This window comes from Urocitellus parryii, chromosome 10 (genome assembly GCF_045843805.1).
Source record: "Urocitellus parryii isolate mUroPar1 chromosome 10, mUroPar1.hap1, whole genome shotgun sequence".
In the NCBI taxonomy this organism is placed as follows: Eukaryota; Metazoa; Chordata; class Mammalia; order Rodentia; family Sciuridae; genus Urocitellus; species Urocitellus parryii.
Window position 1 is genome coordinate 110,206,488 of NC_135540.1, and position 20,294 is coordinate 110,226,781.

Below are 20,294 nucleotides of genomic sequence, written 5' to 3' on the forward strand. Positions count from 1 at the left end.
AAGCAGTGTCACTATTCCTGAAAATGTTTAAAGATCAAAGATTTTCACAAAATTGGAAGTTAAGTCCAAAAATTGCCATACTACAGAATGACCATGAACATATTTGTCAGTAAGGAACATTTTAGAATGTGACAAAGCATACATTTACTAAAATGAGTCATTTATCTAAATACTAAAACGCAAGTAATAACAATCCAACCTGTCAAAGATAAACATCATATATGTGTTCACAAAGATAATATAATACATAAAATATTTATATTATATTTAATACACATGAGATGTACCAGCATAGAATTGTGCATATTTACCCAAGGAAGTATTACTCCTTTTTGCTGCTAGAAAAACTTCATGGAGAATATGATATTCATAAGCAATGCAAGGAAAAAATATCTTAAGAGATTGTGGAGGAAAGGGCATATTTGGGAAATAAAACATAGCTGGAGAAAAGCCCAGGGGCAAGAAGTAATGCATCACTGGCCGGTGTAAATGAACCATTTAAGCTCTAAGATGTGTCCACCCAAGCAGTGAGACTACCTTTATATATCTAGACAAGTGACACAAACACCCATATAGAGCCCTGTAACACTGGATGTTTGCTTAATGTGAGCCCCATCATAGGAGCTGAGGGCAAACAATTGACTAAAGGTGCCCATTAACCAATGAGAAAGAAAGAATGAACTGTCAAAACATTCTTACCTTCATCCCTTCACTTCATTGACTAAGCAGATAAACCTCTTGAACAATGTAGGAGAAAAGTTTAGCCCTTGAAGAAAAAGATGAAATTAATAACTTACTTGAGACTCTATGAGAAAAGCTAACTAACAGGTTTTCTTGGACATTCTCATTGCATTCCTTCTTATAGAGATAGATTTACCCTTGATCATAAGGATTAAAAACCAAAAGCTCAAGATAATCCTAACTCCCATTTTCCCATTTCACTCCCTTCAAAACATTTGTGTTTATTATCTTTTTTATCTTTAATTTTATCAAAACAAGTGTTAAAGGGGGTATCACATGTTATCTGTATTTTGTATGCTTAATATATTCTAAACACTTTTTTGTGTTATCACCATTCACGTAATTGTCAGAACTTTCAAGATGTAACAGCTGAATATCAATTCTGAAGGTATGTGCTATTATTCCTTCTGATTACTCATGAGAAAATAAACAAGTAGAGAAGTTGAGAAACTACTGAAGATTTCCTGATTCCTGAGTGGTATACCAAGCATTAACCTGCTCTGGCATCAGTGATCAATCTGTTGACCTCTTTGCCATATTTTCTATTAGATCAGCAGAAAGAAGGTTTGAGAAGCATTAATTAACATATTAACTATTAAACTGGTACAATGAATTCTGATGTGTACAATAATTCTCAGAAAATATGAATGCACTGTTCCATAATAATTCAAAGCTGGTGCTCCTGATGAGCAGATTTCCTTTTTCAGGAAATAATTCAGGGCCCTGGAAGCCTGCCATTATGTGGCTCTTTTGCCTTTTTCTAATATGTTATCACTTTCATTCAGAACAGGAAATGGGAGGAAAAGAGTGGGAGGAGGCATATCTACAGCCTAAAGGCCTTGGCCCAGACCTGGTACACATCATGTCCTTGTACACTCCACAGACAACTTCTCATGTAGCCACAGCTATTTGGGAAATGTTCTCCAGCTGTGTACAGAAGAAGAATGGGAAAGTGATTTGGGGGAACCCAGATCCTAAACCATATAGAATCAGTTAACCATGAGAAGACCCAATAATATGTTCGATCACTTAAAAGTTTAGTGAGATTGGTAATATCACGATTCCAGATATGGAAAAGCTATAGCAAATTTTAAAAATAACACATCTTTTAAATTTTAAACATTCTTTTCCCATAACTTCATAGGATGTTAACAATGAAGTGTTTTATTCTCTTCCATTTCTTTCTAAGAAGCACCAGAACAACAGTGTTGGAATTTCCAGTATGACATTGAAATATGTATAATTGTTATGGGTCAGCGTCTTAAGGACAAGTATACTGTTCAAACTTCAGTTTGGCAGATCTCAAACATGTGGTTTTCATCAACTTAATTTCTTTCATTCTTATTTTAATGAATATTGAAAACAAAACAAAATAACTGCTTTACAAGCTGGTTGTGAGGATTAAGGGAACATATAAAATATTGGAGCTCTTTTGACTGAGAAATCTATGAGTAATATTATCTCTCCTGACAAGCTTCCTCCTGCATGTTCTACCCCACACCTTGTTCTGTTCCCTCACATGGCCAGGGGCTTACTTAGAGTAACTATGTTCACCATCACCGTAACCTCTACCCACAGGGCAAACTTCAGTTTTAAAATACAACTAAAGGGAATGGGGGCATAGCTTATGGGTAGAAGAACACTTGCCTAGCCCTGAGTTGGAACTCCAGCAATAAAACTAGAGAGTAGTTAGCGATTTCATTCTTGATTTTTCATTATATGGATCTAACACTTTTACTTGGCGCCAAGTAGCTTACACAAACAAGCATTACAATTGTTGATCCTGATTTACTAAATCCACATACCATGTTATAAATTATTAGCATCACAAGTGTTAATATAGTTAGCAGTCTGTATACAGAGATTAGAGAAAACAAAGCATGATATATACCATTTTACCTCTGACTAATTAATAGTGTACTGTTTTCTCATCCAGGTCTAGAGTAACTTATACCTTGTAGTCAGTTGCTCCCTCTTCATAAACCATCAGGAGTATCATTGTTCTAAGTAATGTTTACTTCATGCAATTATCACACTTAATTTAAATTATTATTTGAGTAATCATTTTATTAGAGAATAACTTTTATTGGTACTCAGATAAAGAGGATACAATTACAACATGATGAACTTAATTATAGATACAGATATGCACCATTTTATTCTACTTACTTCTTTAGACATTTTTAAGAATCCAATGGTGGGCAGAGGATGTGGCTCATGTGGTAGCGCGCTCACCTGGCATGCGTGTGGCCCGGGTTCGATCCTCAGCACCACATACAAAGATGTTGTGTCCGCCGAAAATTAAAAATAAATAAATAAATATTAAAACTCTCTCTGTCTCTAAAAAAAAATCCAATGAACACTTTTGAACTTAGTATCAAATCCAATATCCAGAAATTTAAAATAATTTAAATGCATCCACATGATTCATGTATTTTATCTCTATCTTATCCTTCTGTTAACAACCCAAAATAATGCTATTCTATATTTTGAGGATAATTATCTGTGCACAGACAAGTATGCATCCATGGGTATGTATGCGTTTTATCTTTATGTTTGAACATTCAAAGTATGACAATATATACATAATTTTCTGAAATTTCAATTTAAAGCATTCAACATTGTCACACTAAGAATGAACCATTTACACACCTATGGTTTGTTCATTTTCACTGTTACATCAATTTCCATGTTAGAAATATCCCTCAGTTCATTTATTCAATCACATATAGATGGGCATTTGGGATTTTCAATATTATAAAGATTTCTTCTACAAAAACCCTTGTACATGTCTCTTGGCACATATGTGCATGAGTTTTTCATAAATATGTATTTAGCTATGGAATCTCAGGGTCCTGGGACAAGAAAATGGTTATGTTCTGTATTTATTATATCAATTCACATTCTTTGTGTCAAGGCATATCACTGGGGAAAGGAAAAGACTACACAACAGATGAAGATGGGAACACTGGTAAATCATGTGGAAATAACTGAAATTGATTCTGTCTCTTAAAATAAATATTTAATCTATATAAAATAATTTAAGTGAAATGAACATGAACAAAATACAAAGACTATTTCTACTTTGGACCACTTTGGAATAAGAGGGAACGGCTTCCCCAAGTGAGCAACTGTAATAAGGACAAAATAAATAAAACAATGACTCCCTAGACCTTAGTTATCAGGCAATAATAGATAATGATCCTTGACAGACAGAAGGGGGAAAACAGAATGAGTCTTATAATTTCCCCCTCTTACCACCTCAGGAGAGTTTCTGGGCTTTAGCAGAGAAAAGGAGAACAGAGGCAGATCCCAGGGAGTTGAAGAGAGGAAGCTGAGACTGGAGGAACAGAGAAGCCCATGTACACATAACAGAGTACCAGCTAGGAAGGAGCTACATGGAGAAAGAATTTCAGAATCAGCAAAGGGAGCCCTTCAAACCTTCTCCCAAACAACAGCCAGTGCTTGCATATGAGGAAACCAAAGAGATTAGGTAGAAAATGACAGTGATCCACATTCATGCAGGACAGGAAACCAATGCCCAGTTCTATCAGTCTCACAGAAAAGCATGTTTTGTTCAAAGTTGGTAGACTGAGGACACAGAAGAACTTGTCCTCAGTAGTGGGAAATAATTGGCTCTAGACATAATTGCTATGATCCCACTAAACAAAAATTAAAAGCAAAATCTAAAAGGATAAAAATGTTTTCAAACTTTAATACATTAGCAGAGTAAAGCTAATGAAGATTTACACAAATATGTAAATATCTATTATATGATGTGGCAAAATTCTCAGGCTGACATCTTAATAAAAATTGCCAACCATGCAATGAATCAGGAAATGCAAACCAGAATGAGGAGAAAATAAAAATCAATCAATCAGAACTTATGCAAAATTAGAATAGCAGATAATTATATTAAAATAATTATTTTAATTACATTCCATGTGCTCAAGGAGATAAATGGAAGGAAAAACATATGAAAAAGATCCAAATAACAATTCCAGAGACAGAAACTATAAGTGTAAAATAAAAATACATTGGGAGAGATTGACAACAGATTAGAATGTTGCAGAATAAGAAAAATAGTTATGGTAAAGTAGTAATATAAATATGTACAGAATGAAATAATTTAAAACAATTGACTTAAACAATCAATTTGATTTATAACAGTCAATCTGAAACTACAGGGAGCTTTGGAACAACTTCAAGTAGCCTAATATACATGTAATTAGAGTTCCTTAAGGAAAGAAGAGAAAGGATGAGAAAGAATGAAGAAACCATGGTAAAAATAAACTGAAGTTTTGATGAAACCATTAACTGAGATGAACAAATTCCCAACACAAGTAACATGAAGAAAAGTATACCACAGCACATAATATTTAAATTGCTTAAAAATAGTGGCAAAAAAATTTTAAGAGCAGTCAGACTCTAGTTGAGGTGGATAGAATATATATAAAAGAAATAAACAAACAAAAAAATCTATCTAAGAACACTAGGACTGTGTCTAAGAGGGAATTATGAGCACATCTAGATACATTCCATTGGCCAAAGATAGTATAATTAGAGCATCAATCAAGGATTAAAGTGGACATTTGAATTAAGATACATGAAATATATTTAGGCCTGTGAGTCGACAATTATGATAAAAACATCCACTTGGAAAATCTTTAGAAGATAAGAGGCAACAAACCTTACTTTGAGAATATTTATATTAAGAGAAATAAGGAAACACTTTTCCTCTTTATTTCTCTGCCTAAGGGCTACAAAGTTAATGAGAAGTTTCTCTGTATAGATCCATTCCACTAATAAACAAAGAAATCGTGATAGAATTGAAATATTACCTATTAGCAGCTAATGAAATAATAGATAATAGCAAAAATCAGTGGTTGATAAGATCATAAAAAAGACAATCAGGTTTTATGTGCATGCTGCTAAAAGTATACAGTAATTGCTATGAAGTAAAGATGCCAAAAGTTGCTTTGGTAGGGAGGAACTCTAAAGTATCCAAATACTAGATCTAATGTGTTCCCTGGGTGGTAGAGTGCTTGACAGGTATGCATGAGGCCCTGAGTATCGCTGCCAATCACTGACCAAACAAAAGTAAAATAAAATAAAACAACCATCCTATGTCTAATAAAAAATTTGCATAGATAAAAAAGAAATGAGCTTGGTAAATGATACCACAATAATACAAATCTCAAATTTAGTGGTATGGAAACTCTACAAATTAAATATAAAGTCTTCAACAAAACAACTGTCAGAAAAGAAAATAAATGCTGGAGAACTTATTAATTGAAGAACTTATTAATTAATTCATATAAGTCAATGACATTCAAATGATTATAATGCCATTGACTTATATGAACCTATTTCAAACAAATTAAGAAATTAAGACGATCAGAAAACGTGAATACCAATTATTTTAAGATATTAATGAATTGTTATTACATCTACATGTATACTAACAGCATTATTGTTACCATTTGTTAAAGAGCCCTAGTATTAAGATATACACTATAATATTTACCATTGAAAATCAAGTGACATCTAAGATTTATTTAAAAATTTATATTGGTGGGTGAGTTGCAAATATAGAGGTATAAAGGGAAAAAATTGGTTATATATTGATTATTGTTTCTAAGTGGGTGATGGATATTTCAGGTCATTATATTGTCTTCCCTACTATTTCCAGTAACTTACATTTTCATAATAAATAAGAATATCTGATTATCAAAATGTACCTCAGTGTAAGTGAAAAACCAAACCAAAAAGATGGAAATTTTATTAAAACTACAGTGGGCCAAGGATTAATATCAAGTGTTCCCACATGCTATATATTAAAAAGAAAGACAAACAACTCAAAGGCACAATGGGTAAGAGGCTTTAGTAGGCACTTTACAAGAGTGTTTCCAACTAGCCAACAAAATATGATAATGTCCTCAAATTTGTTATCATATAAAAGTAAATGAAATTGTATGAGGGAAAGAATTCTCTTTTCTCTGTACTCACATCATTGTCAATAGTACACTTTGTTAAACCAGGATGCAAAGAAAAGACCACTGACTCCAATTTTAAGTCAAATTAAAGCAAGCTTGTAATTCAAACTTGTAATTCAGGAGAGAGGGTCTCTCCTGAAATCTTTGGATTGGAGAACAGTACCTCAGCTCTCTAGGAGCATAGTTTTAGAGCCCCAAAAGTTGTAAAGCGGGGTGTCTTTACCAGGATTTTGACAAGCGTAATACAAAGGCAGATAGTAGGTTAATGATCTAAATGGTTATTTCAAGTTAGGGAGTAAATTTAGATCCCAACACCAGAATTTATGAGGTTTCAGTGAGGGTTGTTATCTGGTCAGGGAAAACCAGAATTTATGAGACTCCACTAGGTTTCAGAGAGGGTTGTTATCTGGTCAGGGAAAGCCAGGCATGGGTAAGTTCAAGGCACAGGCAGGCATTCCAAGCAAGTTTAGAAATCGCAGTAACTTATAGTAAAACAGAAATTAACTTTTCATGACTTTGTGACGAGATGGCTCCCAATCTTAAAATGGAATTAGGCTGGCTTCATCAACTTCTGACACCAGATGTTAGGGGTTTTCATGCAAATCAATTTTCCAATTGTTTAGATTACCCTACATTTTTAATCAGTTCTGGTACTACCTGGAGTTTGCATCGATCCCAGAGATTGAGGGCTAAGTCCCACAGGATTACCCCCAGTCATACGCCAGTCTTCAGTCTGGGTAATCAATCACCTGTGCTCTGACTGATCGATCATAAATTAAAGTTTGCCAGGACTCCTGTTGCAATCAATCATTTGCTAGAATGGCTCAAGGAACTCAGGTAAATGTTATACTTATCAGATTCAGATTACTGCCCTATAACTAGAGAAAGATGGAAGAGTTTGCATAGGATGAGGGAGGAGGAAAGGGTCACAGGGCTTCCATGACCTTTCCAGGCTCCCCACCTTCACAGAATCCTGAACCCGTGTTCGGTAGTCCCAGAGTCCTCTCAACACTCATCCTCTGGTGTTTTGATGGAGTTTTCATTAGGTATTCATAAGTGATTAAGTCATTGTTCTTTGGTGATTAGCTCAGCCTTCAGAGCTTCCTCTTACACTGGAGGTATGAGGTAACATAATGTCATTCCAACTCTCTAATCTCAGGGCTGCTTCACTTGGTGATCACCCACCATTCTGAGGCAATTCAGAAGCTCCCACCCATTAGTTATCTCATTAGAGTACAAGAGGACACAAATCATTTTGAAAATTCCAAGTGCTTTTTGGAGCTGTGTGCTATGGCACAGAAAGGGGGAACAGAGGCAGATCCCAGGGGATGGAAGACCAAACTGGATGAAGACCAAACTAGATATTGCCTACTTAGAAAATGCATACACCAAACCTAGTGAGCTTCTTAGCCACACAGTACACTGTAGAGTACTACTTGTTCACCCTCATGATTATGTGGATGCTGCTGCTGTATTTATCATAACGTTATAGAACATCATCATCAATACTATTTTTTTAGCTATTTGGCAATAATTAAATATCAAACTATCAAGTCTGAGAAGTTCAGAATCAATCACACTTTGTCACGTGTTGTTAGGAAAGGGCTTTTTGAAAACTTCATTAACTGAGATTGTATTTCCATTATAGATAATCCCTGATGTAAAATGGTATTAAACCAAGAAATCATGAGTGAGTTTAAAGCAAAAGCAAAGGCAGTTTGTCATCTCACTAGAGAACAGATTTGCTAACCAGGAGACCTAGGGTCAATTAGTAATGAAACCAATATTCTATCAAGGGGAAGGAAGACTAAGTTTTTAAAGAAAAAAAAAAGATAGAAAAACTTGTTGGGAACAATTTTTACTTGTCCCTGTTACTAGCACAAGTTATTTTGTACACACTTATATTGATACTAGGGTGTCTCTCATATATTAAACTACACATGGTTCATTGTCAGGATCTCATATCCCTAGGAACTTATCAGCAAACAATAAGTCTTTTGGAACAGGTAGCAAGTCAGCAGAAGTCTGATGGTTGGAAACTACTGCCATCTATAGTCTTGTATCCACTTTTCTTTTAAGAATATTTGTTAAAGAATTCAAGATTGGGGGACTTGTACCTGTAAGTAAACTGGAGCCTGCCAAATGTGATCTCTGAAGCATATAGAGTGTTTTTTCTCCCTTTTGGCCCATCTGCAGCCATCTTAATTTTCATTTCCAGAGGTTTGACTTCTGATATTTTTGACTTTGATAGTGTGAAAGTAATATACATTGAATAGAAACTCTACTTTGGGTTTTGATTTGTTTTGCTTGGCTAGCAATAGAGAGTACAATAATTTCTTATTATGCTGGACAACATCTGTGAGATCTGTCTTCCAAGCAACCACATAATCACAAAGATGAACAGTGGATGCTCCAGAGTGAGAGTGACCTGTGTTGCTAAACTATGATATCATGTTAGCTTCCTGTTACTATAACAAAATACTTGAGATAATCAATTTATGAAAAGAAATGCTTTACTTTTGCTCACAGTTTTTAAGGTTCCCATTAATGATTGGTTGGCTCCTTTGCTTTGGGCTTGTGGTATGCGACACATCTTGGCAAGAACACAGAAGAACAAAAACACATACCAAGAACTAGAGAGCAAAGAGAGAAAGAAGAATGAACCAAGCCCCATAATCCCCTTTGGACCATACCCACAGTAACTTAAAGACCTTACACTAGACTCTATCTCTCAAAGTTTCCTCAACCTCCCAACAGTGCCACCATGGGAGCTAAGCCTTTAATATATGGGCCCTGTAGGGGACATTCGAGATCCAAATAATAGCACATGTTTAAACTAGATGCTTTAAATGCATTTTCTACTTGAAGTATTTTCAATTTATGATGAAATTGTCAAGACATTAGTCCATCTTAAATTGAGCAGTATCTGTATTTTCACCTTTTTCCTGAGTTTTATCCCCATGAGTCACACAGGACATACCATTTTTGTTTTAAGCAGAAATAAAAAGTGAAGTTAATTAAAATAGTAAGGAAAAAACTGTATGGCTGGAACATGGTTAATTTATGTGTCAACTTAGCAAACCACAGGATTCCAAGCTTAAATATTGCTTCTGAGTTTGTCTGGTAGTTGTTTTGGGATGACATTAGCTTTTGAAAGTAGACAATAATATAGATCTCCCTCTTGGTATACTCAGGCATCATCCAACTCACTGAAATCTGAGTAGACTAAAGCATGTAGGGAAGAGGAATTTTCCCTTTATTTTTTGCCTCACTGCTTGAGCTAGGACATCTCATTTCATCTTCTCTTGCCTTCCTAATGGATTTACATCATTACCTGCCCTGATTCTCGGGCCTTCAAATTCAGTTATACCACTGATATTTTCCTGGGTCTTCATCTTACAGATAGCAGATCATGGAACCTCTCAGCCTCCATAATCTTAATCACTTTGGCCAATTTCTTTCTCTCTCTCTCTCTCTCTCTCTTTCTCTCTCTCTCTCTCTCTCTCTCTTTGTGTGTGTGTGTGTATATATATATATATATATACACATTCAATTGAGAATTCAATATGTATATTGAAAATACAATATATATTATATAATGTATGTATATACATATATACATATTTCTCCAAAGAAACAGAATAGATGTGTATATATATTTGGAATGTATATGGAATATGCATATATATATATATATGGAATATGCATATATATATATGTGTGTATATATATGTGTGTGTATATGCATATGTACTTATATATGTGTAATTGATTCTGTTTCCTGATTATCACAGTAGGGAAGAGAAAGGTTTATAAATTCCCCCATACACCATACTAAGCAAATATACAAAGACCAAACACTCTCATTTGAAATGCAAATTTTCTGAATAATTTTTTGGAGTCTTAAGGGACTTGAATAAAAGGAATTTCAAATGGATTGAAAGAAGATTGTAGCATTTAAATATAATCATTGAACCATGCTGCATTTTAGCCTTGAAAGGGAAACCAAGGGGCACAGGAAATAGCATAGTAATACTTACTATATAAAAACATTTACTAAATAAAAATAGTACTAAGACACCTTCAAATTAAATTGTATAAATACAGTTTGAAAAGTCAAATATAAATTTACATTTCTATGCTGACTTTTACAGAATATTTTAATGTTCATAATCAAAGCAACAACATTTGAAATGTTTCTATTAATCACCTACTGCAAGAATGTTATGATTTATTGCTTAGTATTTCTGAATTGAAACAAAATTCATATTTGCTACATCTGAAAATATTATTTGGAAAAGTAAATAACTAAAAATTACTCAAAATTTAGTAGCGTTTAATTATCATAGGATATATATGTAAAATATCCACATGGATAATTTTATTTCCATGATCTATAATCATACAAAGATATGTTAAAATACTCAGTTATATTTGTGAATGTCTCTATAAAAACATTTATGCTTCCTTGTATAAATTCCTCTCCTGTTGGATTCAAGTATATAATATTACAGTTTATTATACAGTTATATTATTATTATTATTATTATTATTATTCTTTTTATATATTTTAAGTTTTTTCCTTGTAATGGAAATTATGTGCTGTAAGAGAATGTTAGGGGAGATCAAAATAACAAACAGTAGAAGTATGGAATAGCAATAATTTCAAAGTGCTTATCAAGATAAACTGAAAGCCTTGGAATTATTTGCAAGTGTTAAGCATCAGCTTTATTTTGATAGTAAAATGGAGTTCTATTTATTATATCATCAAGCTTAATTCTCCCCCAGAACATAAAATGCATATCATATTTCTATGACAGAAACAGTAGAGCTATCTATATTAGTCTATTTAGGTTGCCATAAGAAAATACCACAAAGTAGGTGGATTATACGATGGATCCTTTGTTTCTTCCTCACAGTTCTGCAGGTTGGAAGTCCCTGATCACAATGAAAGCCTATTCAGTTCCTAGTGAGAGCCGTCTTCCTCATCATTTTCTCCCTGTGTATTCACATGGGAGAGAGACAGAATTGACAGAGTGTGTGCATCCTTGAATGTCTTCCACTTCTTACTAGAGTACTGGTCCTAGGAGGGGCCTCCTCTTATGACTTCACTTAACCTCAACTTCTCTCAAGGTTCTGTCTCCAAATGCAATCATATCAGAGGTTAATGTTTCAATGTATCATATCCCAGAGAACACAACTGGGTCCAAAAAACTTTCAACCATTCTGACTCTCGCATATATGTTCTAGGTAGGCCACTGCATTTTTACAGGGACATTGACTAATTTATCCAACAGGGTTGAATGAGAGTAATGTGTGTGTCTCTCTCTCTCTCTCTCTCTCTCTCTCTATATATATATATATATATATAGAGAGAGAGAGAGAGAGAGAGTCTAAGTATAAAAAGGCTTAAGCAGAACTCTCCAGCACCCTCTTCCTCTGCCATCGTGATAGAAGAAAGCTCGTACAGCAGATGGTACAGCCCATGTGAGTGGACCTCCACAGATCACAGTCCCCATGCTAACATGTAACATGATTAAAAATAACGTCTTCAGATTAGCCACTACACATTTTGAATTGCTTGTTACTCCAGTTTATATACACGAGCTACAAGTCAAGAGTCAAATTGCCTTGTGTCAACTCTGCTACATATAAAAACTGAACTTACTAAGTTCCTTAACATCTTTCACATTCCTCACCTGTAAAATGGGGGTAATAATGATGCCCATGCCATAACATTCTCATGTAGGTTAAACGAAAGGTTACCTGTGATGTGCTCTTTAAAGTGATTTGCATTTAACTGGAGATTAAGAATTGCCTGTCATGTTTATATTAAGAATCTGTAGCTCAGAGTTTATGCATATATTGATGATCAACCTTAAACTTTGATGAGTATTTTGGGGAGTTCTTTGGGACAGATAGTGATTTGTCAAAGCAAAACAATAGCAACTGAATTGACCATTTGTTTATGATTCCCTTAAAAATGGTGAAACTCAGATGCCCAAAGTTGAGTTGAAAAAACTTCCATTGAATTGCACATGAGACCACATCCACTCTTGGTTTCCACCACATGAGCACAGTATTGCTAGTGATAGTTATGTAACAATCCTTGTCCCAATTCAATCTGTACACATACATTTTTCCTGAGCATACAAAACCCACAGCAATTCACTCAGATTTTTAATTTATGGATACAGACTATAAACCAAAACCAACACATTCATATATGGACTAGACACCTAGTGCCCCAAGCATTCTGTTATAAAAATTTATTAACACTCACATCTTGAAGAAGAAGTTTCTAGTTGCTTATATAAATCTAAGATACATTAATTTCAAATTTCCCTAGCCCACATACTCCAGAAGTCACGTTTTCAACATGCCAAAAGACTGTAACAGCTGTCAGAAGGAAGATTTGTCTGAAAATTAAAAAACAAAACAAACAAACAAACAAACAAGCAAAAGAGGCTTCTCTGGGATTAATATAATTAACTCTTCTGTAACCTCTTGATAAACTTAATTATTGCTTTCTTCAGAAAGGTAGATATGTATTTCTGGTGCTGTTAATAAAGATATTTGGCTTCCCTAAACATATTTGGAAACAGAAATCCTTAGCTTTGACTGTCCTACTGAGATACCAACACAGTAGTCACCATAAACACCCGGGTGGGCCCCATCTTGAGAAACAGAGGGTTATGCACTGGGAGCTAGTATGTAGAATAGTTAGGAAAACACACCAAAGCCTGAGAATGTAGGCCATAGTGCTCACTGACTTCAGGAGCCAAGCTACCATAAACCTCTGAGTTTATTTCTCTTTAAAATGTAAATGTCAAGATATTGAAAATTAATGTATATTTGTCTTTTATTTGAAAGGGCATTCTTATTATCTGTGAGACATGAGTGATAAACTTCAAATAAAGTCCTAAGTTATCTGAAACATAGTACACTTTCAATAAATGTTATCTTTATCATTAGGGGTTAGAACAAATTATACACACATTATATGTTAAAATTTTACAATAAACAGGGAAGAGGTTAGAATTGTCCATGTGGTATGTAGTTGAAGACATCAGTAAGAATTCATGTATAGCTTAATGTTACAGATGGCTGCAAATGGAAATACTTATAAGTATCTCTTTGCTCCATTAACTGAAAAGGCCACCACTATAGTACTGCCCACATCTAGTAGCCAAATCATTCTCTTATAGAAGAATCTAGAAGGTCCTTGTAGAAATGATTGCTTCAAGGACTGGCAAAGGAATTATACAAGAAAAGTTTGTATCACCTTATTGTGCCAAAATGTAAGGAAGTACCAAAAACAGAAAACAAAAATAAAACCCAGTAACATTATTGGAGAAGGTTGAAAGAAACTGGAGCCAAAGGAAAGCCCCAAGTGGCCAAAGCTGGAATAATATGAGCAATAAAATACGTAAATCACATTAGATTATAACACAGTTTAAAGTTACCATTTGTGAGTCCATACTGATATACGTAAATGACTGAATAAATTAACAAATGTAGAAGATATGAGTCTCCTATGGAGAAAAATTGCAAACAATTCATGTAGATACTTCTCCTTCGAGAGAGGGAACATAAATCTCAAATTCCTAATTGTAGGTTGTTTGTACTGATGTTCTTTGAAGAAACTACAGCATGGACAGGTAAGAAAAAAGAGTAAATTTACAGGGGGAAATAGGATTAAATACTATCTCAGTCAAGTTATTACCAATAGTCATCAGGCAGGCTTCCAAGATGTATAGTTCATGTGATGTGACAAAAATGTCAATTTATGTTTATAATCTTCCTCCTTGAAACCCATGAAACCGTATTCCAAGTCTAAGCATGAGGAAAAATATCTGAAAATCCCAGTAAAATAGAATCCTACAGAAGTACTATTCAAAACCATCAAAATGATCAGAAACAAAGAAGTCTGAGAAACTGTCAAAGTCTAAGGAGCTTAAGAAACATAACAAGTAAGAGTAAAGTGACATAGTATAGAGGATTCTAGAATCCTTTTTTAGAGGACATTAGTTTAAAAACTAAGCAAATTTGAATGGATTATTACCTTTAATAATAACAAACCAATATTCCTTAGCTAAAATACATGTACAAAACTAATGTTAAATGTTCAAAAGATACTGAGTGCTGGGTATATGAAAATTCTTCACTATCTCCTCACATTTTCTCTAAGTTTAACACTATTCTAAAAAATAAAATCTATTTTAAAAATGCATTACACTAATTATAAGCATTCTGTCTAAAAACCTCAGTTAATTATTCCAGAGGATAACAGGTTGCATGGAAAGCACTTTAACATTATGCAGAGTTCAATCCCACCTCTGCCACTTAGTAGATGCATAAATCAGCACATTATGACAATAACCTCCGAAAGTTGCAATGAAGTTTAAATGAAATCTAATATGTGGATGATACAAAAAAATGCTAATAACAAAATCTTATATGCCCAAAGATTTAAAACAGGCATTCAGAGAGCTAGGATTTGGATCTGGCTCAGTTAGAACCCATTGCCATGATCTTGTCATTATGCTATCCACTAGTTGAAATTAAAAAATGAGAAATTAGTCTTCAGAGCATTGTTATTTGCTTCTCTAGCTCCTCAACTGGGAGATTATATATGCCTGTTTTAGCTGTGAAAATGTGACCTTGGACCCCATGTACAACAGTAAATGTTAATCTAGATTCCTCGACTGCGGTCTGGAATAAATATGATACCATAAAGGATGTTGGAAATAATGAAGACACAGAGATGATAAAATGAGAACAAAAAGGAATATAGAATACTTGAAGGGAGGCAGGAGATTAAAATTTATATCTACCTTGTCTCCAGCCTCTGCTCCAAGCTTTCTGCAAAGCAGATTGCTGAATTCACTTGAATTTAACACACTCTGTTTAGGCATTCATCATGACATACTTTAGGGTGAATATGACACATGTTTCTATGAAATATATTTTATTCAATAACAATTTAAAACAACCCTCTGTCTTTGCTTTTATTTCTTACATTCAAGTAAATTGATTTTACATTTTGGGGCATGCAATCCAAGCATAAAGGAAGTATTATGTCAGCAATAGATCTCTACAAATCATATTCTTAGCTCCAAGCTCATACGGGAGGTTAAATGGTCAGCATTGAGGAATGGTAGAAGTACTAGTTGTATGTGGCATGAGTGCTTCCCTGTCTGTCCTAAAGCACAAACAGGCAACACAGACATGCAGATGGGTAATTAGAGTACAACATAATTTGTGCCACATAGAGGTCTGAAAGTGTAGAGATGAGACGCATTAGTTGAGGTCTCACTGCCCCAAGCCTCTTAGTTAAATCTGCACACATCATCAAATCAATCTGAGGCCCCAGGTTCAGTGGCTTATAGCTATTGCTTTACATTAGCAACTAATGATACAGTAAGCAGGACCTAGATATGGATTGTGGAAAACAGACAAATTCAGAGTTGCATTTTTTTGCTGGTTTTTTATTTTTAAATTGAAGGATGTCATCATAGTTAAAAGAAAACAAATAAATAAGAATAACCTAAGGAAGAACTAGCTGATACAATGAAAGCTTTAGGATACTTTGAGAGATGGTTTCCCAAAAGAAATTGTCATTCATTCATATATAAACATATATAAACACTGACAATGTAGAGGGTGTGATGTTTGCACTGAATCAAGACCTATAAATACCTATTTGAAATATGCAACTTCAGCAATTTTAATCCTTAAAATGTTACTATAACCTGTAGCAATTTATGATAATACATGTGTCAGAAGTCAAAAGAATTTAATATAATTTCCTCCCTCTTTGAATTATGGAGTTACTCTCACTGGTTTCTTCTGCCTCTGAGCTGCATCACTGTTTCTGAAAAACAGAGTTTGAAAAGCACTAGGGAAGAACGTCAGGTATAGAACATCATCTATTTTTAGACTTTAGCTCATTCTGACGTGAAAGCAAGATCCACTGCAGCTACAATACCTGGGAATTTCCTGTACTTAGTAAACAAGGTCAATATAAAGCATTCAGTGCATCTCAAGCTCTAAAATTCACAAAATATTTGACATGTCTTAACGTAGGATTGAAAAAAAGCTTGAAAATTTCACAGATGCCAAATTGAATCATCGTAAGGAACAAAGAGATGCCTAGGCGGAAAATGCCTTAGAGATTCAAAAAAGCAAGCAAAAGGAGGAAAAGAAAGGGGAGAGGGGGGAAGGAAATCAAGAAAGAAGAGTTGCACTGACAACGTAGAGGGTGTGATGTTTGCACTAGGTATTTTTACATGCATCTCATTAGTTTTTATATATTATTTTCTATACATAGACCATCTCTGAGCCTCAGTCCCCTCATCATTTGAACCATGATAGATGGCTGCAAGAATTAACAATAACATATCCTAACCCAGGGGCAGGTATGTAGGAGATATTCAGTAAATTGTAGCTAGTATCAGTGTCAGTTGCCATACTGCTATTTTCCTAAAGATCATTCTGAACACTTTCTCACATTCACAATAGAAAGAACAAAGAAAAGCAAACAAACATTGTTATCGTCCTTAAAAGAAGGAGATTCAGGGTCATCAGCATCATCTTCCATCTGCAGGAGTTATTGCAGGAAGTAATGCCTACTCTCCTTAAGGCACAGCACATCTGAGCCACTGCTCACACAACTACAGCATGCAGCTTGTGTGTCAAACATGAAGTGGTAGCCAGGTGTGGTGGCGCATGCCTGTAATCCCAGCAGCTTGAGAGGCTGAGTCAGTAGGATTGTGAGTTTAAAGCCAGCCTCAGCAATGGTGAGGCGCTAAGCAACTCAGTGAGACCCTGTCTCTAAATAAAATACAAAACAGGGCTGGGGGAAGTGATGTCCCTCAAAGACTTAAGGGGCAGTCGAATGGTATTTTCTTTTCAGGATAAGAAACATCACAATTCACACCCTACGAACAGTAAATGAATTATGAATTAGTAATATGTTCCCCAATCCTGAAAATGAACCAGAACAATCCATAAGAATTCCTTCCTTGATTTCTAAATTTTATATGCTCAACATATGTTAATTTTGGATGTTTACATGGATTTATTTTCCTCTTATTAACCAAAATGATAATAATAATGTTTTTACATTTATATTTTTAATTATAATTTATATTTTAATAATAATCATTATCATAGGATAATGTACATTATTACATGGTAAAAATAATAAAAATACAGGGTAATAAGTATTATTCTTTGGGGTACAGGGAACGGAACCAAGGGGTTCTCTATCACTGAACTACACCTCCAGCCCCTTTTATTTTTTACTTTGAGATAGGGTCTCATTAAATTGTCCCACTGGATTCAAACTTGCAATCCTCCCTCTTCAGTCTCCCAAGTGGCTGACATTATAGGCATGCATACTGCACCCAGCTGTGCCAAAGTTATTTTTATTGTGTCAACTACTTAGAAAATGTCCTAAATAGTTTAAGGGATTAGACCTTGTACCACTTGTGAAATTGTTTTAGTCAGCTTTTTTTTGCTTCTGTGACTAAAGGATCTGAGCAGCTCAACTGTAGGGGAGGAAAAGTTTGAGGGCTCACAGTTTCAGAAGTCTTAATTCAGAGAAGGCCGGCTCCATTCCTCAGGGCTCAAAATGAGGCAGAACATCATGGTGAGTATGTGGCAGAGGAAAGCTGCTCACATCACAGTAGTCAAGAAGCAGAGAGAGAGAGAGAGAGACTCCAGCTCCAGATACAAAATATATACCCCATAGCCATGCCCCCAATTAACCACTTCCTCCAGCCACACCCCACCTGCCTCTAGTTACTACTCAACTAATTCCATGAGGTATTAATTCACTGATTGGATGAAGACTCCCACAATCTGATCATTTCTCCTCTGAACCTTCTTGCATTGTCTCACACATGCGTTTTTGGGGGACACCTCATAGCCAAACCATAACAGAAATGGAACAAAGTTTAGTGATAAGAATATAAATAGGCATGTCCTTTGTGATTTTTGCATAGTGTTTATGACATTTCCATACATATTTATCTTCCCTCTACTAGATTGTATGGATAGGTAAACAAAACTTCAAATTATAGACATCATTTCAGGGCCCCCCATCTTTCACTTCTGCTGTACTTTTTTTTATTGTGAATATCTGACTTCATTTTTTTTCTTTTTTTTAATTATTAGTTGTTCAAAACATTACAAAGCTCTTGACATATCATATTCCATACATTAGATTGAAGTGGGTTATGAACTCCCAATTTTTACCCCAAATGCAGATTGCAGAGTCACGTCGGTTACACATCCACAATTTTACATAATGCCCTATTAGTAATTGTTGTATTCTGCTACCTTTCCTATCCCCTACTATCCCCCTCCCCTCCCCTCCCATCTTCTCTCTCTACCCCATCTACTGTAATTCATTTCTCTCCTTGTTTTTTTTTTTCCCCATTCCCCTCACAACCTCTTATATGTAATTTTGTATAACAATGAGGGTCTCCCTCCATTTCCATGCAATTTCCCTTTTCTCTCCCTTTCCCTCCCACCTCATGTCTCTGTTTAATGTTAATCTTTTCCTCTTGCTCTTCCTCCCTGCTCTGTTCTTAGTTGCTCTCATTATATCAAAGAAGACATTTGGCATTTGTTTTTTAGGGATTGGCTAGCTTCACTTAACATAATCTGCTCTAGTGCCATCCATTTCCCTGCAAATTCCATGATTTTGTCATTTTTTAGTGCTGCATAATACTCCATTGTGTATAAATGCCACATTTTTTTTTAATAACCCAATCAACAAATGGGCCAAGGACCTGAACAGACACTTCTCAGAGGAGGACATACAATCAATCAACAAGTACATGAAAAAATGCTCACCATCTCTAGCAGTCAGAGAAATGCAAATCAAAACCACCCTAAGATACCATCTCACTCCAGTAAGATTGGCAGCCATTATGAAGTCAAACAACAACAAGTGCTGGCGAGGATGTGGAGAAAAGGGTACACTTGTACATTGCTGGTGGGACTGCAAATTGATGTGGCCAATTTGGAAAGCAGTATGGAGATTCCTGGGAAAGGTGGGAATGGAACCACTATTTGACCCAGCTATTGCCCTTCTCGGACTATTCCCTGAAGACCTTAAAAGAGCGTACTATAGGGATACTGCCACATCGATGTTCATAGCAGCACAATTCACAATAGCTAGACTGTGGAACCAACCCAGATGCCCTTCAATAGATGAATGGATAAAAAAAAATCTGCTGTACTTTCTATTGGCTTATTCTTGCATAGCATCTCTTTATATGTCAGCAAGAATAGACCCTCAAAGAGTTCCAGTATTGTATGATTTGCAGATTTACAGGAGACAACCCTTTCTTCCACAATGTTTCTACCAATTCTCCATAAAGAATGTTTTTTGGACATGCTACAATTTTGGGTCCTCCTGTGGATCGGTCATTGTTTTTATGTTACACAGATAAGAAGATTGTATCCGCCTGTGATGAAGAAAGATAACCAAGCATTTAACAATTCCTTGCAGTGCAGGTGGGAGTGAAATGCTGCTTGCAA